Source organism: Cyprinus carpio, chromosome B19 (assembly GCF_018340385.1).
Source record: "Cyprinus carpio isolate SPL01 chromosome B19, ASM1834038v1, whole genome shotgun sequence".
NCBI lineage: Eukaryota > Metazoa > Chordata > Actinopteri > Cypriniformes > Cyprinidae > Cyprinus > Cyprinus carpio.
In genome coordinates, this window is record NC_056615.1 from 30882219 (window position 1) to 30909720 (window position 27502).

General features: G+C 39.4%; 2 pseudogenes; one reads left to right on the forward strand and one right to left on the reverse strand.

The window, feature by feature from the left end:
- Positions 1 to 654: 654 nt before the first annotated feature.
- On the reverse strand, positions 655 to 10205 carry LOC122140860 (annotated as a pseudogene).
- Positions 10206 to 11849: 1644 nt separating this feature from the next.
- LOC122140861 lies at positions 11850 to 24404 on the forward strand (annotated as a pseudogene).
- The last annotated feature ends 3098 nt before the right edge of the window (positions 24405 to 27502 follow it).

The following is a 27502-nucleotide window of genomic DNA, read 5'->3' on the forward strand; positions in this document are numbered from 1 at the left end:
TGTGTGTGTGTGTGGGTGTGTGGTGTGTGTGTAGTGTGAGTGGTAAGTGTGAGTGTGTGTGTGTGTGTGTGGAGTGTGATGTGTGTGTGGTGTGTGAGTGTGGAGTGTGATTGTGTGCTGTGTGTGTGGTGTGTGTGTGTGTGTGTGTGGTACCTGCTGGTTGGTGCTGGTGATCAGCGGTTGGCTGTTGATTGCTGACACAGACATTCGTCCATCAGCGATGCGTTCTTAATAAATGAAAAGCACAGAGTCCTGGGAAACTGAACAGAAGAGGAGTAGGAGGATGCTGAACCTTCACCTGCACATGAACCTGGACTGAACACACACACACACAGACCAGTATTTGTTTGTTTTGTGTTGTGTTTGTACAGTTTTTATCAACTTTTAGTTTTAGTTTTGGTTATTTAAATCTTGGCAACTACTGTAGCTGAAATAAAATAAGCTGCGTTTTTATTTGAACATTTCATTTTATTTCAGTTTATGTTTATTTTATTTGTAGGGAATTAAACACAGGGACACTTTGGTGGGTGTGTATCTTTATCCTGCTGGACAAATCTCACTAAAAACAAGATCATAAGATTCATATTGTGGTGTGTGTGTGTGTGGTGTGGGTGTGTGTGTGTGTGTGTGTGTGTGTGTGTGTTTTACCGTGGTTCAGGCCCCGTGTTCCTCAGGCACCGGCGTCCACATCGAATCACTGTTCTTCTGCTCCTTAACTTCCCAGATAAACACTCGCCTCAATGTCCACTCCCAAATAAAACCCACACACTGCTGAGCCGGGAATACTGGGACACACAGACACAGACTGATCAAACATGTGCTGTGTGTGTGTGTGTGTGTGTGTTGTGTGTGACTAGGGTTGGGCACCGTTCACATTCTAACCGGTACAGTGGTGTTATCGGTACCTGAAATTCTGTGCCGGTACCCATTGGTACCTTTTTTCTGTACTTTACTCTCTGTGTAATAACAAAAGTATTTATTTCAGTGAAAAATAAGTCTCAACTTACTCTCAATTTCAACATTTTGAACAATAGAGCCCTACAATCTTTTCCTTTTCCTTTTTTCCTGAAATTCTTGTGTTTTCAATTTTCTGATATTCATATGAAGGCATTAAACATTTATTGATTTATTTTTAATCAAATGAAAATGTAACCCTTTGGACTTTGTTTGAACACACTTATGGTCTCACTCCAGTCTCTGAGCTTGCAATTTCTCTCTCTCTCTCAACAAAATGAGATTGAAGACATTATACAGTAAACGAGAAGGTGTCCTGTTATTAGGCTGCTGCTGCACGTTTCTTTGTGAAATTGAAATATAATAAAACTAAACTGAAATTTTAAAACAAACCCCAAATCAAATAAATAAATTACACAAATAAAATAAATCTGTTCATATAAACAAAGTAAGCTCTTTCCATTTAAAATGAGAGAAAACCACTGCATTTTAATCATGATCCAAACACAGATGCAGCACACATGCAGCATGAGCAGTTTCTAATCTAAATTAGATTGCATCATTTAGAAATCTGAAACAAAAACAGAGTGGTCTGACTTTAGTTTTGTGAAACTATACATAAAACACATCTGAAGGAAGCAGCAGACGAGCCGCAGTGTCACTCTCTGACAGCAGGTGGCGCTCATGAACAGCAGTGATACAGTGTTTCCTTGGTTACCGCTGTAAACAAAGCAGAGCTGCGCTTATGAACAGCAGTGATACAGTGGTTCCCTGGTTACCGCTGTAAACAAAGCAGAGCTGCGCTCATGAACAGCAGTGATACAGTGTTCCTTGGTTACCGCTGTAAACAAAGCAGCGCTGCTCTCACGAACAGCAGTGATACAGTGTTTCCTTGGTTACCACTGTAAACAAAGCAGAGGCTGCTTTCACGAACAGCAGTGATACAGTGTTTCCTTGGTTTCCGCTGTAAACAAAGCAGAGCTGCTCTCATGAACAGGCAGTGATACAGTGTTTCCTTGGTTACCTCTGTAAACAAAGCAGAGCTTCTCTTATTAACAGCAGTGATACAGTGTTTCCTTGGTTACCGCTGTAAACAAAGCAGAGCTGCTCTCACGAACAGCAGTGATACAGTGTTTCCTTGGTTACCGCTGTAAACAAAGCAGAGCTGCTCTCACGAACAGCAGTGATACAGTGTTTCCTTGGTTACAGCTGTAAACAAAGCAGAGCTTCTCTCATGAACAGCAGTGATACAGTGTTTCCTTGGTTACCGCTGTAAAACAAAGCAGAGCTGCGCTTTATGAACAGCAGTGATACAGTGTTTCCTTGGTTACCGCTGTAAAACAAAGCAGAGCTGCGCTCATGAACAGCAGTGATACAGTGTTTCCTTGGTTACCGCTGTAAACAAAGCAGCAGCTGCTCTCATGAACAGCAGTGATACAGTGTTTCCTTGGTTACCGCTGTAAACAAAGCAGAGCTTCTCTTACGCGAACAGCCTTAGTGATACAGTGTTTTCCTTGGTTACCGCTGTAAACAAAGCAGAGCTTCTCTTACGAACAGCAGTGATACAGTGTTTCCTTGGTTACCGCTGTAAACAAAAGCAGAGCTGCTCTCACGAACAGCAGTGATACAGTGTTTCCTTGGTTACCCGCTGTAAACAAAGCAGAGCTGCTCTCACGAACAGCAGTCGATACAGTGTTTCCAAAAAAAAAAAAAAAAAAAAAAACCCCCCCGCTGTAAACAAAGCAGAGCTGCTCTCACAAACAGCAGTGATACAGTGTTTCCTTGGTTACCGCTGTAAACAAAGCAGAGCTGCTCTCACGAACAGCAGTGATACAGTGTTTCCCTGGTTACCACTGTCAAAACAAAGCAGAGCTGCGCTCATGAACAGCAGTGATACAGTGTTTCCTTGGTTACCGCTGTAAACAAAGCAGAGCTGCGCTCATGAACAGCAGTGATACAGTGTTTCCTTGGTACCGCTGTAACAAAACAGAGCTGCTCTCATGAACAGCAGTGATACAGTGTTTCCCTGGTTACCGCTGTAAACAAACAGAGCTGCTCTCATGAACAGCAGTGATACAGTGTTTCCTTGGTTACCGCTGTAAACAAAGCAGCGCTGCTCTTATGAACAGCAGTTGTGATACAGTGTTTCCTTGGTTACCGCTGTAAACAAAGCAGCGCTGCTCTCACGAACAGCAGTGATACAGTGTTTCCTTGGTTACCGCTGTAAACAAAGCAGAGCTGCTCTCACGAACAGCAGTGATACAGTGTTTCCTTTGTTTTCCGATGTAAACAAAGCAGATCTGCTCTCATGAACAGCAGTGATACAGTGTTTCCTTGGTTACCGCTGTAAATAAAGCAGCTTCTCTCATGCAGTGATACAGCGGCGTTTCCTTGGTTACCGCTGTAAACCAAAGCACGCTGCTGATCATGAAACAGCAGTGATACAGTGTTTTCCTTGGTTACCGCTGTAACAAAGCAGCGCTGCTCTCATGAACAGTGGTGATACAGTGTTTCCTTGGTTTACCGCTGTAAACAAAGCAGAGCTGCTCTTCATGAACAGCACATGATACAGTGTTTTTTCCTTGGTTACCCTGTTGTGCAAAGCAGCGCTGCGCTCACGAACAGCCAGTGATACAGTGTTTCCTTGGGTTAACCGCGGTAAAAAAAGCAGCGCTGCTCTCATGAACAGCAGTGATACAGTGTTTTCCTTGGTTACCGCTGTAAACAAAGCAGAGCTGCTCCTCACCACTGAACAGCAGTGATACAGTGTTTCCTTGGTTACCGCTGTAAACAAAGCAGCGAAGCTGCTCTCATGAACAGCAGTGATACAGTGGTTTCCTTGGTTACCGCTGTAAACAAAGCAGCGCTGCTCTCATGAACAGCAGTATTACAGTGTTTCCTTGGTTACCGCTGTAAACAAAAGCAGCAGCTGCTCTCATGAACAGCAGTGATACAGTTGTTTTCTTGTGGTACCGCTGGTAAACAAAAGCAGCACTTCTCTCAGACAGCAGTGATACAGTGTTTTCCTTGGTTACCGCTGTAAACAAAGCAGCGCTGCGCTCATGAACACTACTTTATTATCCATCGTTCAGAGGAAAGATGATCAGAAAACACGTAAACTTTTCTAAAGACAGTCAGTTCCCCTCAGAGACACATTCATATAAACCCCTGCTCTAAGTGTATCATGATTTGTTTAGCATCTCAACAGATTTGAATAGTCACACATTTGAATCGATTTTCAACCGCCTCACTTTCATCGTTACATCTCTAGTTATTAATTTAATGTGAATAGGTACTCTTAAAAGTACAGAGTTGGGTAGCGTAACCCTAGAGGTGACGGTGTACCTGTTGGTCTGTGTGGTGAATGAGACCTGGTTAACCACAGCGGGCCGCTGGTTGATCTGCAGGCACGCTGGGGTGAGCGACTGCAGCACGTCGAAGTAGAAGAACGTGTCTCCAGGAACAGAGCAGTTCAGACGCGCCTTCAGAAACGACGTCCAGTGACGATCCAACACCCGTGAGGAGCCGCCGCTGTCGTTCTTACACACACGCGCCACGCGCGAATACACCACCTACACCACGAGGAGCAAGGAGGAGAGACTACCTGATTCAGGAAGGGCTGTTTGCTTGTGTCTGATCTCATTTTATAAATGAACTGAATGTCTAAATCTTCTCACACACTCATCATCTTTTACCTTCCCAGCGCCGGTTGTGCGCCACTGCGATCTCACTGAAGAAAGAAATACACGTAGTTTGCCGTATTCGACGGCGTGCAGAATAGTGAGGCTCTGTAGAGACAAACTAAGATGGCATGAAGTACACAAAAACACTTGTTTGTAATTTTGAAGGCAAAAGAAAGAGGTTAAAACTTAAGTAAATCAATTATAAAAGTCTGTGCTATCGTGTTGAAAATCAACAGACATCATATAGTAAAGATCTTTTATTAGTTTATATGTGTCCCTGGAGCAACAGAACCTCGTCATAAGTTAGCACATGTATATTTGTAGCATTAGCCAACAATACACTTTAATCCTGTGTGTCTTTCAGCGGCTCAGATGTCTGGAGTAACTGACGAATGTTATGTTCATTATAGCACATCCAACAACAGCAAACCACCGACAATCGCGCTTAATTGGAGACATTGGGACTGCTGACAAGCTCACTCAGGGCGGGGTCTAAGGTAAGACGGTGCTGTCAATCAACCCATCGTGGGAGGGGCCTGTGCAGAACTACATCATTTGACCAGAATCTCAAAGCACAGTCTGATTTGAGAAAGAGGATTTAAAATAAAACATGGGTGGATATTGATAATTTAGGGTGGATTGTTTACACACTTCCACAACACACACTTATGTTCAAACAACAACAAAAGTGAATTTTGCATCCGATGACCCCTTTATTTTCTCAATATTTAGATTTTTTTGCTCCCTCAGATTTCAGATTTTCAAATAGTTGTATCTCAGACAAATATTGTCCTCCTAACAAACCAAACATCAATGGAGAGATTATTTATTCAGCTTTCAGATGATGTATACACCTCAGTTTCAGAAAGATTTACCCTCATGACTGGTTTCGTGCTCCAGGGTTACAGATTAGGTTACATTATACAGGTTATTTATTGGTACACTAACGCTAAAACATTTTCGGTACTTGAGATACAAATACAAACATTACTATTATTAAAAATAACATATTTATTTCAGCTAGTTGTCAAGTCAACATTTTCATTTATTTTAGCAGCATCACACACCACCTGAAACATCACACATGATTGAGGAATCACCTCTGAGCCACTTGGAGTCGTATTTGACGGTGCGCAGGACGGGCCGCCCCTCCTCCACCCCAAAACTCCCTGTAGATCACCGCATCACTCGCCTGGAAGTCCGTCACTGTGGCCGAATAGAAATGACCACCTGAAACTGTAGATATGACAAAACATCAATCAAAGAGTCATCAAACCTGTGGTGTCTGGTTGAAATTTAAGACTGACGATCAAGAGCAAATTTAATCCATCATCCAAGATTGAAATTTAAATTATAAAATCAAATCAATAAAGAAATATATTACTATTTACTGTAAAATAAAATGTTTTTTTTTTATTATTATAAATAATAATAGTAACACTAATTAATAATATTTATCATTATTATTGTCTTTGCTCATTTCACAGAACAACAGTAACAGCTGCAATACAATATTCAATATGACTATACAAAAATAATAGTTCACATTCATTTAAATTGTAAAAACTAAATAAAAATATTATTTACTGTACAATAAAATATTAAATACACTTGGTTTTTATTATTATATTATTAGGGCACAGAAACATTATTGTTGTTTAAATAGTTTTCGTAATTTTGTTTAGATCCATATTCTTTTTTTTAAAATATGTATTTGTTTTTTTTTTTTTTATTTTTGTTTTATTTTTGTTTATCAAGTAAAGTAAGAAAGTTAAAAATACTACCTTGGCAACTAACTGAAATTAAAGTTTAGGGTTTTTTATATTTTATGTTTATTTTGTTTAAATTTTATTTAACGTACCGGTAATGTTTTTATGATTTGGTGTTCGTTAACTACATTAATCGTGGTGTGTTCTCACCTGCAAACACTCCTACATTGGACTGGCGCGACTCGAAGGGACATCGGGCCTGACCCAGCAGCTCCTGACCGACCTGCTCCAGCGTCCTCAACTAAACACAAGCAGCAGCGTCAGAAACTCCTGCATGCATGTGAGGCGGGTCAAAACCTGTCTGGTCACTCACTCTGTAGTATCTGCAGGCCGGGTTTCCAGAGCGTTCGTTCCACACGCAAACAGAGTCTCGTCAGTTACGAGGCACAAGAACCTTGATGTAATTATACACTCATCTGAAAAACAAAACAGATGTTTTAATGACACACAAAAATCTAACAGGGAATTAATATTATGCAAGGATGTTCGCAAATGTTTGCTTTTGAGATGGATGGTTTGTGATATTTTGAATTGCAGTGCTTCTTTTGCAAGGCATTTTGCATTTTTGTGTGCAGTTCTTGTATTTGTGCGTAAAGTAAAACAAAAAAAAAAATAAAAAAAAAAGAGGGTAAAGTTTTAAAAATGTGTGAAAAAAAAAAACTGTAACATCGATTTCAGGTGACAGACAACTAAATACAGGGCTCAGAATAACAGCTGTCATTCGTTCACTTGTTGACATAAATGAAAACCAATCATTAATGGTCAGAGGAAGACATAAGAGAAGGATAAAGTAGTTAATCCTAAGGTGTTTCTGAGGGTTCATGGCAGAGACAGTTTTTCCATCAGGAGGACTGAAGAGACATCCTTTGGTCCAGCTGTGTGTCTTCATCTGATCTCAGATCTCTCTCTGATGGAGATACTCACGCTGTTTCTTCCTCTCACGGCACCCTTCGACACGTCTGTAGATCTCCACGTCAGGATCTGTGTGTGATGGAGATTCTTTTTATTTTTGTTTTTTTTCAAGATTCTGTTTTAATGGTTAAATTAAATGTAATGGTTCATTTAAAAAATCAACAACAACAAAAAAAAAATTAATTAACTAAAATCATGAAACATATAAAAAAAATGTAACAAAGATTACATTTTTAGGCCTCTAAGAAATCCATTTTATTCTTTCTTTACATTTTTTTTATGTTTTCATTTTTGTGGACTAAAATTTAAATCGTTGATTTAAATTTTAGTCATCAAATATCAAATATGATTAACTGAAATCAGGAAATGAACACAATTTACCAACAAGTTTTTAAGCACTTTCAGCATCCGATGAAATCCATTTTCCCCCGGGTTCCTTTAAATTCTTTGTATTTTGTTTTATTTTTTTCAGAATTCAGAATAATTAATGGTCTAATTTAAAGGTATAATATTTAAAAAGCATGCCTAATCAACCAAATTCATATAATTTTTTTTAACTTACTTTTTTCCCAAAACAATTCTGTCTTGTCGGTTTTCATTTTAATACAAATTTATTTACCAAAAACAATAGCAACTCAAATTAAGGCATTAAAATATTGCAATTTAATTAACTTTAAAAATGTAATTAAATCTAATTTAATAAAAATTGAATTTAATTTAAAAAACTCCTTTCAATTACAGGTTTATTTTTAAAATTCAAAACATGGAAGTTGAGATATTTCCTTTAAAAAAGTACATGTTTACTAGCGTATTATTATTATTATTATTATTGTTCTATGGCATGTTTTTCTGCATGGGTTACACCGGTGTGGTTTACCTGCTGTGGGATGATCTTATCGACTGCAGGTAGTAGTGAGATTCACAACAATACATGGTCTCTCTAAACAGAAAGAAAAACACAAGAAAAGTCACAATGACTTCTCTACAGCTTTTTCCAGTTCATTTATATATGTGACAAAATATATCACTGTCTAATAGAATTGACAGTTCTTTGAAACCCGTCCGGGCATGTGTTTTGTTGAACAGACTGATCTTGGACTGAAGGACCTGGCAGCGATGTACAGCATGTGCTGGATCCGGATCATGCGCTGATAGTCCAGACCCAGACGCTCCGTGCCATTATTAAACACCAGACCCTGAAAAGTTGGGAACACCGGTGCGAATCTGTGGAGCAGAAAAGAGGACACAATTTTGACTGTTTTTGCTGAATTCTCTGATGAGGATATCTCCAATCAAAGCTACGCGCAGAAGTGTCTCCGAGCAACACAGCGTGTTGTGTCTTTACTGAATGAATCAATATGTTTGAACGAATCAAGTGAGTCAATGATTCAATAACCCATTCATAAAGACATGAATGAAATGAATCAGCTGTTTGAACGACTCTGTGAATGAAGGACTCATTCAAACAGTCATATGCTGCCACCTACTGGTTTGGTTTCATATTTCAAACTATCATTTCATTTTTCACAACATTTCTTATTTTGTATTTTAAAAAAATAATTAAAACATTAAACTTATAAAATTCTTTGTGCATTTGAAATAGTGCAGTGTAAATTGCATTTATGGCATCTCAAGCTTCATCAAACAGTGTGTAAATGCATCTGATGCCTCTTCAGATGCAGCTTCTGTGCTTCCTGCAGTGGAAAGATGCAGGTCCTGTTGATACTGATTTCATTTGAAACGGTGAAAGATGACACATTTAATGACGTTAGTGAAAAAATGAATCTGTTTTGTTTCATACAGCAACTCATTTTCAGGGTAATTTATTTCTAGTCACAGAGCACTTATTTTGAGAGTTGTTTTAAGTGACTTTGAGAGAACATCTGTAACTAATGAAATATATCACACTATGTACGTTTTTGGATATTTTATTATTAAAATATTACATATTGTGCCTTTTTAAACTTATTTTATCTCAGCTAGGTGCCAAGGTGGTGTTATTTAGTATCATATATTAATTCAAATAAGTTTAGGTTTTTAAATTTTTTTTTTCAGTTAACAATTAAGTAACAAAAAAATTTGTTTTATGGTTTAAGTTTTGTCACTATAATAACCATGGACCAAAAGGAAAATATTTTTTTATTTAGTTGTAACAATGCAACTTAAATATATCTCCATTTAAATTGAAACAAAAATGATATCAAAACTATAACAAACAAAAAAAACTTGAAAGAAAAAGGAAAACTAAACTTTGAACTAAAATGAAAAAAAAAAAAATGTTATATTAATAAATATATTAATAACTTAATTACATCAAAATATATAAAAAAAACTGTAATAGAATCTCAGTTTTGCCAAAATAACACAGGCAGGAAAACACTACATGACTTTTTAAAATATTAACAGATTTTAAAACACCAGGCCATCACTTGCCTGACCAAAACACTTAAAGTAAAATAAAATAATTATTATAGTTATTATTTTAAGATCGATGGGTTTGAATGTGAGTTGTGTAACATTTTGGTCAAGTTTTGCATAATATGCCTAAAAAACCCATCAAAAAAAAAAAAATGCTGCAGTTTTGCTTAAAACTATTGGTAAGAGGGGCAGAATGTGATCAGTGATTGGGGACGGCTGCGTACAGCGGCGGAGAGCGATTGGAAGGAGGTGGGGCATACGAAGCGTCTGCTCTATATAGCTTTTCCGGTACTTTGCTGTCATGCAAAGTCCAACACACCTACTCACTGAGATCCGTCAGTCACGTGACTCACCTTCCAGACGCACCACACTGATTGGGCATGCAGGTCGCATGGGGATGGGGCGTGGCAGCAGCGATGGCTGGGAGGAGCCAGGCTAAGGAGACCATCGCCATGACGACAGAGTAACACCATGCCTGTCAGTCACCGGCACAGGAAATAAAAGATACAGACAGATGACATCACTGAGATGATATTCACGAGTTTACTGAGGTTTGAGTTTGTAGTCTGTTTTATATGTTTTCAGCATGTTATAAATCATGTACATGGCTTGGGTTAAGGTAGCCCTATCTTCTAATTCAACAGTTTATCATGTGCGTGCATGGCCCAGGGGAAGGGTGTTTGAAATATTATTTAGCTTGGAATGACCCTCCATATTAACAAATACTCTACATTTCTCCATAACCCGAATGACACAAAACAAAGTCTCCCTGCGAAGACGCCATGGTCTAAGTGGGTAATCTAGATTATCTGACGTGCCCTAAACGAACTTTGTAAATGTGTATCACAATTACAGTAAAGTACAGTGATTCATAAGAGCTTGACTCGTCTTGGTCTGGTCTGTTAAACCCACAACCCTGCAGCAAGCTTCAGTTTGGACTGTGATTTTTGGGGATCCACTTTTATTTTGGTGTGTAGAGTTTCAAACACACTAAGACAGAGCTACAATGAAACAAACCCCTCACTCTACGCGTCCCTGCTTTCTCGTCTATCTTGATGTTAAACCATCTCACCATCAGAATACAACTCTCTGTAAAGGCTTCAGACACTAAACCCTGGAGGTGTGTGTGTGTCAGGTGTTTGTAGTGCTGTGATCATGCACTGGATTCACACTGTGTGTTTGTTTATTTGATTTAAAATTTTTAAAGTCAAAAGAATGTCGGATTTTTTTGACGTCTGAATGGTAGAAACAAAATTGGCACACCTCTGATGATTCTCACTTAAATGATTATGAAAGCAGCAGTTTAATGTGTAAAGAGAGCTTATTTTACCATACGTGAGAGTGGACTTCTGGGCTTCCCTGTAAGGCTTCCTGTAATGCACTGTTTTCGTTCCTTCATGTGCAATTGGCTCCCAACCAATAAGGGGAAAATGGTCGGTAAAAAGTATTTGTTCAGGGTTGTGAGCGGGGCACAAACAAGCGGGTCTGGGGTAATTAATTCTATAAAGATGTGTTAAAAACTGCCACACACGCTAGCATAAATACCAATACACAAAACTACAAAATTTTGAAAAATAATACAAAATTTAACCGTAATGTTTGGTTGTTTAATTTAAAATGATACCACACCCTGTTTACTATTGTGTACTATTATTCACGATTTAGTTTGAATCTAGCAAACAGTTTCAGATAGCTCTGCTTGAGATGTCTTATGGCTCTGCTAAAGAAAACACACGAAGGAGAGGATAATGCAAGTTCCCCCCCCCTTCGATGAGTTTAATAGCATTCACCAGCACAGATTACAGGTAACCACCACGTGAGCTGTTTACAGATTTAATAGACATAATTCAGATTGTAACGTCACTGTGAACAAAGAAAACTTTAACCGGTAAATTATTAGTATGTTAAAATTGTACAGTTGTACTTAAATTAAAATGGTTATTTCTCTTTAATTGTTTGGTCCAGATTAAAATTTTAATTAAGATTCAGCTGATGTAATGTCAGTTGTTTTTTGACGCAAATATTTTGGTAGGTGGTTCGTGAATGGAAAAGTTGGGAAAAACCCCTGTGTTAAACGAATAAAGAAAATGCTTGGAGGAATGCATGCGTGAAAATGCAGGAGCGCTGGGGGACGTTCGTCTTCCAGCAGGACAGTGACCCAGAGCATTCGAGAACAGCAGAAGTTGCTTCTGGAAAGTCAGATAAGGTTGATTTACTGGAGATCGGAGCGTGGAGAGAGTACGGCAAGAGCATCTGTAGAGGGAGAGCTCGTAAAACACTCGTTTGTCAAATGTTTCCATCCAACTTCACAGAAACTTTGCCAAGAAGAACTCGCGTGTCAAGATGTGCCACTGCCTCGACCTTGAAGAAAGAAATCACAGCTGCAGTTAATAAAATAAAACTGATTTTTTTGTTTTTTACTTGAAATAGGCACGTAAATGCTAGCTCTTTATCTAGTGTATATGACAGTCATGTCTTTTGTTAAAGTGTTTTACTTATCTCTGTGTTCGTCTGGTGCTTTGAGTTGTCCTTGGTTGCTCTGGAATGTGGTGTTTTTGGTAGTTTTGATCTGGCTGTGGACTGTGTTTAGTGGGCTGGACACCCACTTTTCAGATTTGAAACAGCTGGGAACTACGGTTCTTGTAGAGACGTTTTCAAGCAGATTTCACAAAGAGAAATTACGAAACTGAATTAAAACCTGAAATGTTTTTATTGAGATAAAATTAAGTATTTTCTTGCAAAGCATACTCCATAATTTTTAGTTTAATAATTTGCTTTTTTTTGTTTTTGCATTGTTATAGATATTCGGAAACATTGAGGTAGTTCCTCTGTAATTTCCTGGTAGCGGTCAGATGCTTTGTGTTTATCTTTCTTTTTTTTGGCAATAAATAATGCTTGACGTTGATATTTTGTACTCTGCATAATTGTCATCTCTTCGAGTTCATTAAGTGACCTGAACATTTACCAGTTAATTAACAGGCCTGTAATGCAGTTTAAACGAACTGATGTGCTTTAGCTTCTAGTTACAATAAACGTTTTAATTCCATAAGCCTGTACATAAAAAATCCAGATTATACCCGAAATCATTATGTCTAATGGAAAGTTAGCTCTGATTAGCCATTATTAGCTAAAGTGTCTACCACCGCACACACGCACAAAGCATCTTGTACAGATTTGCTTCAGTTCTTTAAATGTCAGATTGTTAGGGGATCATTTATTCATTTGCTCTTCGTTCATTCCGATTGTTATAAGTCGTTGTGTTTGATTTCTCCCACACGTTAAGTATTTTCAAGTTACACACACACGGCTGTCGTCATGTTGTACTTTAACACACTCTTCCAGTGTTTAGAGCAACACCTGAACACCGATCCAGACAGACCCACATGCTCTCGCCTGCGCTATGATAGATGTTACAGGACTCTGAGATATAGTAAAACACTTTTTGGGAATGTTCTTCTGTCCTGCTATTTTCCAGGACAACACTTCAATCAGAAGCCGTTCTCTGAGTCTCTAGTGTTTCCTTCACCTCGAACACACAAGACGAGCGACTGCTGTCTAGTCACATCCTTCTCACTGAAACCGAGAGATGACGGTGTGATGCATGTGACAGGAAGCTACACTTCTCCAAACCTGATGAAGAAACAAACCGATCCTGTAATCTCGGATGGCCTGAAGGATCGCCAGCAGCACAGTGGATTATATATTCCTTTGAGAAGTGAAGAAATGTTTCTGTAACGGTTCTCACATTCTCAGTAACAATACTCGGCACCTTTGACATAAAGCAGCCGCTCGCTTCCTGTCCAGAGTCCAGAACTGTCTCTGCTGTTTCCTTCTGCTTTAACACCAACAATATCCACGCGAAGTGTCCCAGGCGTGCCGGGCGTTACTCTAATCTTCTACACAGTCTCACACCAGACGTGTTCTTGCTGTCGGTCAGCCACTATATTTTAACTGTTGGTCTTTGTAAAACATTCTGGTTGGCCGTTCACACCCGAACGTGTTTGTGCATTCAGCTGCGCAGGCTAGTCTCATTGTTTCTTCTAGTGTCCAACATGTGCCCTAGACTGATTGTTTTTGGACTGCTGTGCTCGGCTTTCACGCAAGCTGTTGCCAAGTTTGTTGCATGCTATAAATAACTAAAGACAGTGCCATCTCAGTATTCACGGGCTTTATGTTTTTTCAATTTTTTTGTCTTGCATCTTGGTTTTTGAATGCGAAAGAAACATTTGTTTCGAAGAACGGTTGTTTGCATTCCCACTCTTTGCTTCTTTTTTAACGTAAAACATGCACTAAGATGGACACGTTGGTGTCACATCTTGCATCTTTTGCAGATACGCAACGCATGACAAAGCATTCTAAAAATGCAACGCTTGAGTCAACTTTAGAAACATTTCACTGCCCACATCTCGTGCTTTTTAGCATGTTTGGTTATGAAAAAGTGCTGCATTTTTAAGATGCTTTGCACCTTTTTGGCAAATGCATGTTCTAAATGAAGAGTCAATACTAGAAAACAAAAATTAAATAAATACTATAAATTAGACACCCTCACGTTTATTTTCAAACCCGTCTGACCACTCTTTACATCATATAATGTAAGAAATTTTGGGATACACACTTGAAACTCTGGATCCTGACCACACTTTAACAGAAGATAGTGTTGATAAATGTCTCAGTTTTAATATATATATATTGCTCATTACAAAGAAAATGGAAGGTCAAAAACTCTTCAGTTTACCATCCATATTCAAAATATCTTTGTGTATTCAGCAGAAGGTTCATAAAGGTTTTACAACACAGTACATGCCAACAGATTGTTTGTGATTTCTGGGAAAACTTCCCTTTAACCCCAGCGTTAGGGTTAGTTAGGGTGAGGGTTAGGGATAAACTATGACTCGGACCCTGGCTAATTTCCCAAATGACATTCATGATGTGGAATTCAGGGGGGAGTTTTCTCTCTATCTCTCTCTCTCTCTCTGCGCGAGATCAGAGAGAGAACCAACAGAAACCTCTACACGTGTCAGGAATGCTAGAGTGGGCCGAGAGACAGAGAGAGAGACAGACACAGAGAGAGAGACAGAGAGAGAGAGAGAGAGAGAAGGGAGGGAAAACAGCCAGGGCAAACCTGCAGAGAAAGATGCATATTTCAGAGAGAAAAGCCAACATATGACTATGAGGAGAAAGAAGAGAGAAAAAGCTTACTATTAATAATCATACAGTGCTTCTGCCATGAGCCCACTGTGAAATCTGGAGTGTATTTACACTAAACACTAACCAATGACTGACTCAAGAAGACTTAGACTTACTGTTTTCATTAAATATGCAGATGTACATTTTTCTATAATTTATTCTAATGAATGTCTGACTCAAGACTTGGACTTACTCTTTATATAAAAAAAAAATTTGATGTGTGTTTTATGTAATTTTAGATGTAAGTTTCACGTAAATTACACTAATAACTAACAAATGTGCAGCACAAGACTTAGATTTACTGTTTATATTAAAGATTTTGCATATACATTTTTATGCATAAATAGCACTAACTAATAAAATATATGCCACTCAAGACTTTACTTTGATAATAACTGGTTTACTGATAATATTAGATGTACGCTAATTTATACAGTGCAATGCAAAACTTTAATATTATCAGTAAAGATCTTGGGCTCCACCACATTTATCAGTGTATGTAAATTTAATTTACACGAGAATAATAACTTATAAAGGTGTGTCTCAAGACTTAGATTTACCATTTGCATTAAAGATATAGATTTACACTATTAACTAACCAAATTTGGATCAAGGATTTACAATTATTCAGATGTACATTTTATGTTATTTACTATAATATCTAATAAATGCGTGGCTTTGAGACTTCCAATTCTACCAAGTACATTAAAAGGATTTAAATGTACATTTTATAGTTTTTTATATTTTCTATTCAGAACTGACTAAACTGTGGCCTCCTCTAACGACCTGGAGGAACTGACACCTGTCTTTTCGTGTTAGCAAATCATAGTTTTTCACTCTGACTGAAGGGCGATCCTGGTCCAGCTGGGAGCTCACTGTTTATATCACTTTATAAACTCTACTCACTTTCGGGTCGTTTTCTCCTGACTGGCGGTCTCTGGGTAATTTTAAAGGCTGTTTTTTTGGCAGATTCTCTGGGGGCAGATATACCAGACATGAGCTTTTGGAAATCTCCTCCAGAGAGTTAGCCCAGGATAACCACATCTGCTCTCCCAGCAGCATCTTCTGCATTTCCTCCTGAAAGTTGATTTTCAGCATCTCCTGAGTCGCGTGTCTGTCAAATAAATATTTTGTCTTTGATCTGTGTAGTGTTCTTTAAAACTTTCAAACTTGTAGATCCAGCAGATTCACTGCATAGTTAAGCACAACAGCGCAGAAACTCACCTGTATTGCTTCAAAGACCATCTTATTCCGCCAGCTTTCTGTGATTTCCTCAGAAAGCTGTATACAGAACCCAGAGCTCCTGTATAATTCAGAATCAGTATAATCTGCGGGAGGGAAGCGGGGCGGGGCAGCTGATACGAAAGACACGCACTCCCGCTGTGTGCGGCATGTGCGCGTTCGGGCCAATCAGAGACGGCAGGACGGATTCTTTACTCCCGCCCATCCAATCCAAGACAGATAACATAGAGGGTTATCTCTCTATGAACCGCTTTCACCACTAATGGATTTTTTACTTTTTGAAAAGTAACTAATACTACGTTTTTAAATAATAATAAATATATTTTATTTTCTTATTTCCAAAATGTTTGAATATTTGGTACCTCGCAGTAGGCTAAAGAGAGAGAGAGATTTTACATGTATTTATTTGTTATTAATTTGCTATGTTCGAAATTTAATAATCTAATTAAAATAAAATGCTTAAATTGTGTTCAGAACCATTCTCATAACATAATTTAAAATATTTAATTAAATTAAATAATTTATGTATTTGTTAAATATTTGACATTTCATTATTTATTTACTCATTATTAATTTGCTAAATATTCAAAATTTTATAATCTAAATTAAATGCTCAAATTATGTTCAGAACAATTGTTCTTGCAACATAATTAAATATACTTTATATTTATGTATTTGCAAAATGTTTGAAATTTATTTATTAAATGAAATGCTCAAATATGTTCAGAGCCAATTGTTCTCCTAACACACAAACAAAACACACCACACACACACACACCACACACACACTTGTGATGTTGTGCTTTTTGCTGTTGTAGAGCAGAGGGACATGCAGAAGACAATGCTTCTTGTTTACAAAGATCAACATAATCACGCACTCAAACACACACACACACACACACACACACAAGGGTTAAACGCAGGAAGAAATCAGAGATGAATGCATCTGGGTCTGTATTTACAGTCATGCAGATGGCAAAGCAGCTTAGAGCGTACGCTGAAGTAGACAATCAGGTAAAGTTCAGTGTGTTTGCGAGCCTCGGCGCATCATAAACACACACAGCACTCAGTAGCATTAAAGTGTGTCACATTATGATAATAATAATCCTCGTCTGATGGTAGAGACAACATCCCTCCATCTGTTCTTTTCTTTATTTCTGTTGTTTTTCAGGGCAGATCAACACTGAGAGGAACTGCCTCCACTTCCTGTCGCCTCATTCCCACATCCTGCTTCAGTCCTATCCTGACCTTTGACCTGCGGATTTCTCTCTGTCCCTATTTGTTTTTAGTCTCAGTGGAGTGGAGAGGAACTTTGAATTTTGAAATGTACAGTATGTATTACAATGCACTCTTATCTCAAAAGGAAAATGTGCTGACAAAAAAAATCATAATCAGTATCAAATACTTGGATCCTGTCGGAAAATATGCAGTGAAGGACACATGCATGCATTTATGTATTATGAGTGGGTGTGTGGGGTGTGTTTGGTTGTGTGTGTGTGCTGCCCTCTACAGGACACCCACCAAGCAAAACTATTAATTAATATTGCATGAAATATTGAATATTTACTTCATGCACAGCGGTCAATCAAAGGTTACATAAAAATATTTAAGAAGAAGAGAAAGGTAACAAATAAAAAAAAAAAATGAAAGTTAAAAAACCTTTGGATGATGGCACTGAATGCCACGACTGAGGGTTTGCTTTCCCGGAAATGCATAAAACCACAAAAAACAAACTGCTTTTGGATGTTAATGACAAGTGGCTTTTGATAAAAAAGCATCAGTCAAATGCATGAATGTAAACAATATATATAGACAGTATATCATAGGCTAAATATTAAGCTGTGCAAGTTTTCTGTGAGGGTTACGGCAGTAAAGCAACACATTACTTTTTAAATTTACAAAAAATATTGGTGCTACTTTTTAAAAATAAGCATGTTACTTTGTTCTTCCCTCCACCCATTTTCTTGACTGACGCCCTGTCTTTTATTCTGCTGAGAGAAGTTTATGAGCCTCGCAGATCTACCAGTAGACAGAGCCTCAAGTGTCTTATCGTATTCAGTTTCCGCTCCACTTTGTTGAAATTAAAGTCCTTTACCGTTGCCACAAAAATATCCTCGTTCATCTTCCCGTTTCTTTTTGTTATTTAGAAACAAATAAGACAACTCTCCAGCCCATGACTAAATAAATAATGCAAACTACCGTATCTATATTACAATGCTGTGTTACGTCTCAATTTAAAAACAAGTAGTCTCATTGTGTTATCGCGTGTTACTTTTTTTTTGGTGTAATGCAACATTGTAATTTATTACTGCTTTAAAAGTAACTTTCCCCAGCACTTGGGGTTACTGTAGACATAAAAAACATGCTGCATACCATCTCCATGGCCTTGTTCTTCCCATTTTGATAGCAGGTAAGTAATGAAACATCTCCTCTTCTCTTCTGTCGAGACAGGAAGTCTTCCAGACAGTTCTTATACAAACCTGCACTTCCTGCTGGTGACGAGTGTTTGTTATCGGTGTTATCTCTCTCACATCTCACACATGGGCTTAAGGCCGGTTTCATTGTCTGTCTTCTTCGCAGTGCAGAGAGAAACACAAGCGATGGTAAATGTTTGGCTCTTGGTGCAATATTCAGAAACACTGCTGTTTACAACAATATGGCAATAACAATACAAGCAGGGTAAGTACAAAAATAAACACTCTGATTTGAACAAATGAGTGCCTTTCAGTTCATGAGTATGAAAATACTGAATGGTATGAGTAGGAATCGGCACTACACACAGGAAGTTGAACTTACAGAAAGAAAAATCACTGAAAGTCAACACAGTCACACAACAGACCGATTAAAACAGTCATTTCAATTCAGAGATTGTCTAGTAAATTTTCCCCATATTTGTTCACATACCCTAGCAACCCTATAGCAACTACTTAACATGAAAAAACTGCTCCCTGCACATTTACACTGAAATGAAACGTTAATTTAAATATGTACATAAACACCTATAGGAGGCATTCCAAATCATCAATGAATTAAAACCCCTCTACTGTTTCTTGAAGGAGGCAGCCTATATGTTGTGTGTAAGAACATGTGTATGTAATTCACACATACCAACTGATGTGAACTCTTCTCGTGCAGATGTGCATTTTAATTCTCCGTGTGCCCTTGCCGTACTTTGAAATTTTAAATATTAATATAGATAATATTTATACTATTGCAACTGTATGGAGCCTTTAATAGCGATCCATCGATTATACAGCGTTACACTGACCAAACAAACAGTCAAAGTGAGCTTGAATCAGCTTGTATAACAGACCTGGTGTAAGGAGTGTGTATACTATAGGTGACCTAGTGAATATCAATTGTGCAATAAACCATCGACTGATTGTGTCTCCGTGTTCCATTGTTTGTGTGTGTTGTGTGTGTGTGTGTGGTGTGTGTGTGTGGTGTGTGGTGGTGTGTGTGTCGTTTGGGTGTGTGTGTGTGTGCCGTTTCTGGCGCACTGCATATAACTAATCTTACCCCTCGCTCAACTCCTCATAGCTACTACTCAGAACACCCCCAGCAACTGCATAGAACTAATCTGAACCCCCTCTCAACATCCATAGCAAATATCAGAACACCACAGCAACTGCATAGCACTACTTCAGAACCACCCCGCAACTGATAGAACTAACCCAGAACACCCCAGCAACTGCATAGTAACTAATCTGAAACCTACCAACCATAGCAACTACTCAGCACACCCAGCAACTCATAGCAAACCCTACTCAGAACACCCCAGCAACGCATAGTAACTAATGGAAAACACCCTACCAACCTCATAGCAACTACTCAGAACACCCCAGCAACTCATAGCAATACTCCAGAAACACCCAGCAACTGCATATTAAATAATCGAACAGCATACCAACTGCATAGCAACTATCGAACACCCCAGCAAACTGCGTAGTAAACTATCTAAAACACCCTACCAACCACATGAGCAACCTATCAGAAAACACCCCTACCAACCAACATAGCAAACTACTCAGAACACCCCAGCACTGACGTTAGTAACTTAATCTAAAACCCTACAAACACCACATAGACTACTCAGAACACCCCAGGCAAACCGCCATAGCAACTACTCAGAACACCCCAGACAACCTCCTAGGCAAATACCCAGAACTCGCAGAAAACCGCCGCATAGCAACTACTCTGAACACCCTAGCAACCCTCATAGCAACTACTCAGAACTCGCCAGGGAAACCGCCATCAATTCAGAAACTACTCAGAAAAACCCCCAGCAAGCCTCATAGCAACTACTCAGAAACACCCAGCAAACCTCATTAGCAACTACTCAGAACTCGCCAAGAAACCGCATTCGCAAACTACTCGAACACCTCCAGAAACCTCATAGAAAACTACTCAGACACTCGCCAGAAACCGCATAGCAACTACTCTGAACACCCTAGCAACCTGCATAGCAACTACTCAGAACACCCCAGCACACCTCATAGCAACTACCAGAACTCCCTAGCAACTCATAGCAACTACTCAGAACAGCCCCAGCAAACCTCATAGCAACTACTCAGAACACCCCAGCAACGCCATAGCAAACCACTCAGAACACCCCAGCAACTGCATAGCAAACTACTTCGCAACACCCTAGCAACCGCAGAGCAACTACTCAGAACACCCTAGCAACCTCATAGCAACTACTCCAGAACACCCAGAAAGCATAGCAACTCACAGAACACCCCAGCAACCCGCATAGCAACTACTCAGGAACACCCCAGCAACCTCATAGCAACTGCTTACAACACCCTGGCAAACCATAGCAACTACTCTTGAACAAATCAGCATTCCTCATCTTTTTACTCGAACACCCCAGCAACTCATTGCAACTTGTTAAATGTGAATCAGGAAGAATGAGCAGACTACTGGAACCGATCAGACTCATATATAACTCTAGAGAGAAACTGATGAGCAAAGTCTTGACCCCAGCAACTTCATCGACTTGCAGAACTCCGGAAGCAAATTTCCATAGCAATCTCATTGAACACCCCTTCAACTCATAGCAACTTTGAGGAACACGTGATGCAAGGCTTTAGGTTATTTAGCACTTCAAGAATTCTCACAATATCTCGAAGTGCTCAGCAACCTCATAGCACACTCTCGAGACCTAGCAAGATTTGACCAGCCTGACAACCTCAGCAAGTTGAACTGTGCGGAGAACACCCCAGAAAGCGTGAAGTAGCATATCTACTCCGAACACCCCAGCAACCTCTAGCAACTACAAAGCGGAAGACGCCAGAAACCTCATAACTAGACATAACACCTCCTAGCAAGTACCAGCACCCAACTGCACATAGTAGCAAGGTAAACACCACAACGTCATAGCAACGTCGTTCAGCACCACTGCCTTCGGGATGGAGCCATCGGAACACCCTAGACAACCTCATAGAAGGCCCAGAAGAAGATGAACACCTCAGCAACTGTCCATAGCAAGTCGGTGAACACCCATATGTTCATAGATGACATGCCCAGCAACTGCGAGATACTAGACGAGCTGTACCAAGCAACCCCATAGGAGCACTTAGGGAACCGCAACGAGGCCCAGCAGGTGGTCATAAGAACTCCAGCAAGCATCGCAAACTACTTAGAAGGTGGGGGGTTCTGTTCCGACATGAAAAGTTCAGCGCTGATGAGCTGAGTGTGGCGCAGAACTTCAGGAAAACTCCACAACCTTGGAGCCATGACGGCCATCAGCTTCCAGGAGCAACTACAAACACCCTCACATTCAGTCACATTTACATACTTAGAAAAGTGCATCATAATAGCAATCATCAGCAGTGCAACTGCTGCATAGTCTTAAAGAACACAATGTGTGCGTCATAGTCCTGAACACCCCAGCTTTTTGTGCAGTGTCATTTAGAACACACCAACCAGGAAGAAACCAGCTTATACATACCAACAACAGTAACCTAGCGGCATAAACATAGCGACTACTCAGAACAAACATAGCAACTAGAAACTACAAATTCAGAACACCCTAGCAACCACTCAGAACACCCTTAGGAACACCCTAGCAACTACTCAGAACACCCTAGCAACCACTTAGAGCACCCCTAGCAACTACATAGCAACTATTTAAAACACCCTAGCAACTACCCAGAACTACCTACAGCAACTGGGTGTTCTCAGTAGCAATGCATAACAACTATTCCAGAACACCCCCAAAACTGCATAGCAACTACAAAGAAGACCATAGTAACCACTCAGAGCATGTGATCTAGCAACTGACACAGCAACTACTTTGAACACCCAAGCAACTGAAAAATCTTGATCTCTCTCTCATGTCATATCTCTGATCTTGAACTTTTTTTTTCTTTTGCATCTTCAGCTCTGTTTTTATGGAAGCCCATTTCTGGCCACTGAATAAAAAAAAAATAATAAAGATAATTGCAACGCTTTTTTTACCTCACTGAACCCTGACTTCCTTTTCTCAGAATTGCGCCTCCTCGCAAACTGTCAATATCTCACGCTTTTTCCCAACAAATTGTGAGCTCCACTGCCTCGGGGTGGACATAATAATTCGCAGGTCATGCATGCAACCAGAATAAGAAGTGTAAGTTGTAAATTAGCGAGAGCGCTTATATATATATATATATATATATATATATATATATATATATATATATATCCCAATAGCCTTCGGGGGACCGCGAAACTAGGCCCAGAACATGATCAAGATCGCCATGAATGTTGACATGTAGCGCTGATGAGCTGAGTGTGGCGCCAGAACTTCAGGAAAAAACTCCACAGTGGAGCCTAACAAACACTACATTGCAGTCACATTTAATGCTAAATAATCTGCTAAAGCCCTGTCGTGTTCAATTTGAATGTGAATGGTGGATTTCAACCACCTGAAGAAAACCATTAGAATACCGACACTCGTCAGAACACCATAAGACAACCACTCAGAACACCCCGGAGGAACACCACTAGCAAAACTACTACAGAACACCCTGCACCCTAGCAACTACATAGCAACCATTATTTAAACACCCTAGCAACTACCCAGAATACCCAAGCAACTGGGTGCGTTCTAAGTAGCAATGCTACTCAGAACACTCCCAAAAACTAGCAATACAAAGAAGACTTATAGAGAACCACTCAGAGCACCCTAGCAACTACACAGCAAACTGATACAGCCTAACTGAAAAGTGTCTGACTTGAGCTTCTGATCTGGAACTTTTTTTTTCTTTGCATCTTTCAGCTCTGCTTTTATGGAAAAAAAGCCACACTGAAAAAAAAAAAATAATAAAGATAATTGCAACTTTTTTATCTCACAAGTGACTTTTTTCTCTCTCAGAATTGCCTGATACGAACCGCGATATCTCACTTTTTTTCCAACAATATTGTGAGATAGGACAGCGATTGCATATAATACATTCGCAGGTCTGAATGCAACCAGAATAAGTGAAGTGTGCTGCGTGAGCTGCGAGCGCTATATATATATATATATATATATATATATATATATAATATATATATATACACATATTGGGAGTGGCTCTAAAAAGGCTGTCTGACGCTGCTGCAGCGTGTCTGTGCGTCAGGTGGAGTTCACCTTCGATAAGAACGTGATGATGAGCTGCTGGGCGAGTCGCGTGATTTACTGCTGAAGCTGGTGGATGAAGCACCTGACCCCCAAAATCTCTGGAGACCGCATCAGACACGTGTTCAACCATTACTCGGACCCGGAGCTCCTCACGCACCTGTACGACCCTCACGGCACGCTGTCGCCCAACCTCAGCAAGATCTGCAGCGGCCTGAACCGCATGATCGAGGAGGGCAAGCTCTGAACACAGAGCAGGACTAAAGACTGGACTTCAGAGCTTCTGAACCTGTGCTCACAGAGACACTGAGCTCAGGCACGCAGTGAGACGCTCCTGAACGCATCCCTCGAGTCTGGTGGGCGATTCGCTCTAAACATGCCAAGAGCACGTGCAGCTCATATTTCATATTTCAAAACCAAATCAGGACGATTTAAAGGGACAGGACACCCAAAAATCAGCATTCTGTCATCGTTTACTCACCCTTCGTGTTATGAACAACTGACTTCTCAGCTAACAGGTTCTCCTAATATTCCTCCAGTAACGTTATTAGAACGTTCGCACAGTGTTTATAACGCTATTTATGCATCATTCATGGAACGCTTGGTTAAACTTTTTTTAAACATTTCTAGTTTGAGATTGTTCAGAGAACATTCAAAACTAATGTTCTCATAATATTTACAAAATGTTAACACCTAAATGTCAACTGATATTTTCTTTTTTTTTTAAATACTGAATGTTTGGAAGGTTCAGAAAACATTTACTTACAGGGAATGTTAGCAAAACGTTCTTAGAACATATTTTTCTTAGCTAGGTTTCTTCTGTGGAACACAAAATATGATAAGAAAATGGGGTCCAATAAAATACATTTAATGTTCAACATTCATACAGTTTTGGAACAAATAAATAATGAAAAAATGATCGTCTTTGGGTGGACAATCTCTATCTCAAAGATTATGTTTTGCATTAAAAAAGAAAAATCAATTTTATATGATTAGGTTTTTGTTTTTAACATTATTTTCACCCATGAAAATGACCAAATAGAACTTATGCAACACTGGAGTTTATGAACAGTTCTACAGTATTCACCTGTAAAATAATTCATTACCGTTTTCCTGTTTTTGTTTGTTTTGTTCAAAAGCAGCAGTGTTAGAGCTGAAAACAGAATGGAGCGTCCCTGAATGGATTCAAGGTTAATAATAAAGTATTGTTTTGTTTAAAATATTCTCTACAGAAGCCTTTTCTTCAACTCTGTGATCTTTGATATCGGTCTAGATTTTTGCCACCGGATGTCATCTAAAGTAATTTTAAACCTTTCCCCGTCAACTGCAGATCTGAGAAAAGTATTTTAAGCTGGAAATTTGCTGAAAAGTGTTCACCCTCAGGCCATTACGAGATGGGATGAGGTGTGGTCTTCATCAGGTTTGTAGAAATGTAGCACTGCATCAGTGTTCAGCAATGGCGCCTGCAGGGAATGGGTGCCGTAGAATGAGAGTCCAAACAGCTGATAAAAAACAGCACAATAATCCACAAGTAATCACAGCAATCCAGTCATCAGTGATCATTGGAGACGACAAAAGATGAAAAAACACAGCCAGACATTAAGATGTTTTCTAACTGAAAATACATAGAGTCTATAATCATAATAACACTTCCTCAGTGAAAAAGTGTTCTGGTGTGCTCCGGAGAGAAATTGCACAGATCCCACGCAGCGTTTAAAACAGATCTAAACAATATGTGAGAGACAACAGGAGATGCACTTTTCACTGCAGGAAGTGTGCATAGGATTATAGACTCTATGTATTTGAGTTAAACGTCTTAATGCTGGATGTGTTTCATCTTTTGTCTTCTCCAGATGTTAACTGGATGGACTGGAGTGCTGTGGATTACTTGTGGATTATTCTGATGTTTTTATCAGCGGTTGGACTCTCATTCTGACGGCACTCCCATTCACTGCAGAGCATCCATTGCTGAGACACTGATGCAGTGCTACATTTCTACAAACCTGATGAAGAAACAACCTCATCCTGATCTCGTATGGCCTGAGGGTGAGGATATTCCAGCACATTTTCATTTTTGGCTGGCACTATCTCATTTAACATGACCAAGAAAAGCACTGAGAATGTGAACTTATTTTATACTGACTTTAAATCAACAGATTTTTCTGCATGTTTCCATATGATCACACATTTGTCTTGCAAGATAAGTACTGAAACAAGAGGTAAACACTATTGAATTCTTTATTGACCCTTCTGGAAAAGCTGAACAATCTAGAATAAATACCAAAACGAGAAATCAGAAACCGCAACAGTTGAGCGGCCAGTGCTGGTGTGATGTGAACACGAAACCAACAACTGAATCCGACTATTACCCAGAGACACTCAGTATAAACCGAGCTTTGAATCACTGAGAGTGATCTCAGCTGGACACCTGTTCATGCACACACATTTACAAATACAGTAGCACTCTCACATTATTTAGTAGATTAGCTAAAAAAGTAACATAAAGATGAGCAATATGAAGGATCTAGAGTATAGATGACGTCACCAAGCTTAATGCGATTACTAGCACATCAGAAATAAAAGTTTTTGTTATTACATGTGTGTATGGTACGTATTGTATGTACCTAATATAACATACACACCAAGAAATGTTTATAGTTAAGCAAAAATATTATGGTTAATCATATTACCTATATTATATATAAAATAAAATTATATAAATATAAACGTAACATCAGATGAGGAAACCCACATACACAGAGCACACACATATAGAAGGTACAACACAAAAAAACTTGTATTTTGAATGTGCTTAATCGCGGATAATCATGTGACCGCACAAATATATATAGAATCGATATAATAATATATATATGTATTTATTTCAATCTATTTCTAGCATGTATTAAGGTATGCCTTAGTGAATGCACTGTATTCGTAAATACGGAAATTAACAAACTAAGAAATGCAGTACACGGCTTTTTCATTTAATGCTGACAATATGAAAACCCTTATTGTAAAAGTGCTCATGCCTGACAGTTTTGGATCACAAACTTTAGCTAAATTAGCCAACAAACAACCAACAAAAACGTCCTCAAAACAGCAGTCAGAACCTTGAGGTGCTGTGGCGATTTTAAAAAACACTCAAAAGAGTCCTTGGCCACGCGATCGGAGGAGGGAGACTCACGGTCTGGTTGCCGACGGCTTTCGGTAGTGTGCTCTTGGCTGCCGCTTGCCGGCGAATCGCTGACGTCACGGGTTTTTTTCCCGCTTGAAGTGTTACGGAAGCGTTTGGGGGAAAAACCCGTGTGCAGCGATGTATTTCTGGTAAAGCACTCGCGGATGATGCGGAAGGCCTCGTGCGGTTGGCGTAAGGGATGTCCGTCACTGGGGGGGTCGCGATACAGCGCGGGTTGATGGGTAACGGGACAACACCTCCTGAACGCGCTGGGCGGGGGCTAGAGCGAGACAAATGCGGGGAAGGCGAGAGGCTAAAAGCCTCATCGTCACTTGAAGGTGATTGTAAGTGGCGAAGAGCACAAAGACCCCGCCCCGCTGAGCGGCGAGGATGAGGAGGTGGGCGTGGCTTGGGGCGTGTCCTGGTCCAGCCTATAACAGGAAATGAGAAAGTCTGTCATGTATCTTGTTTATAATCATGACTATTTAGTGCTGTCAAACCGATTATCGCGATAATCGCATCCCCAAAATAAACGTTTGTTTCTTACTATTGTGTG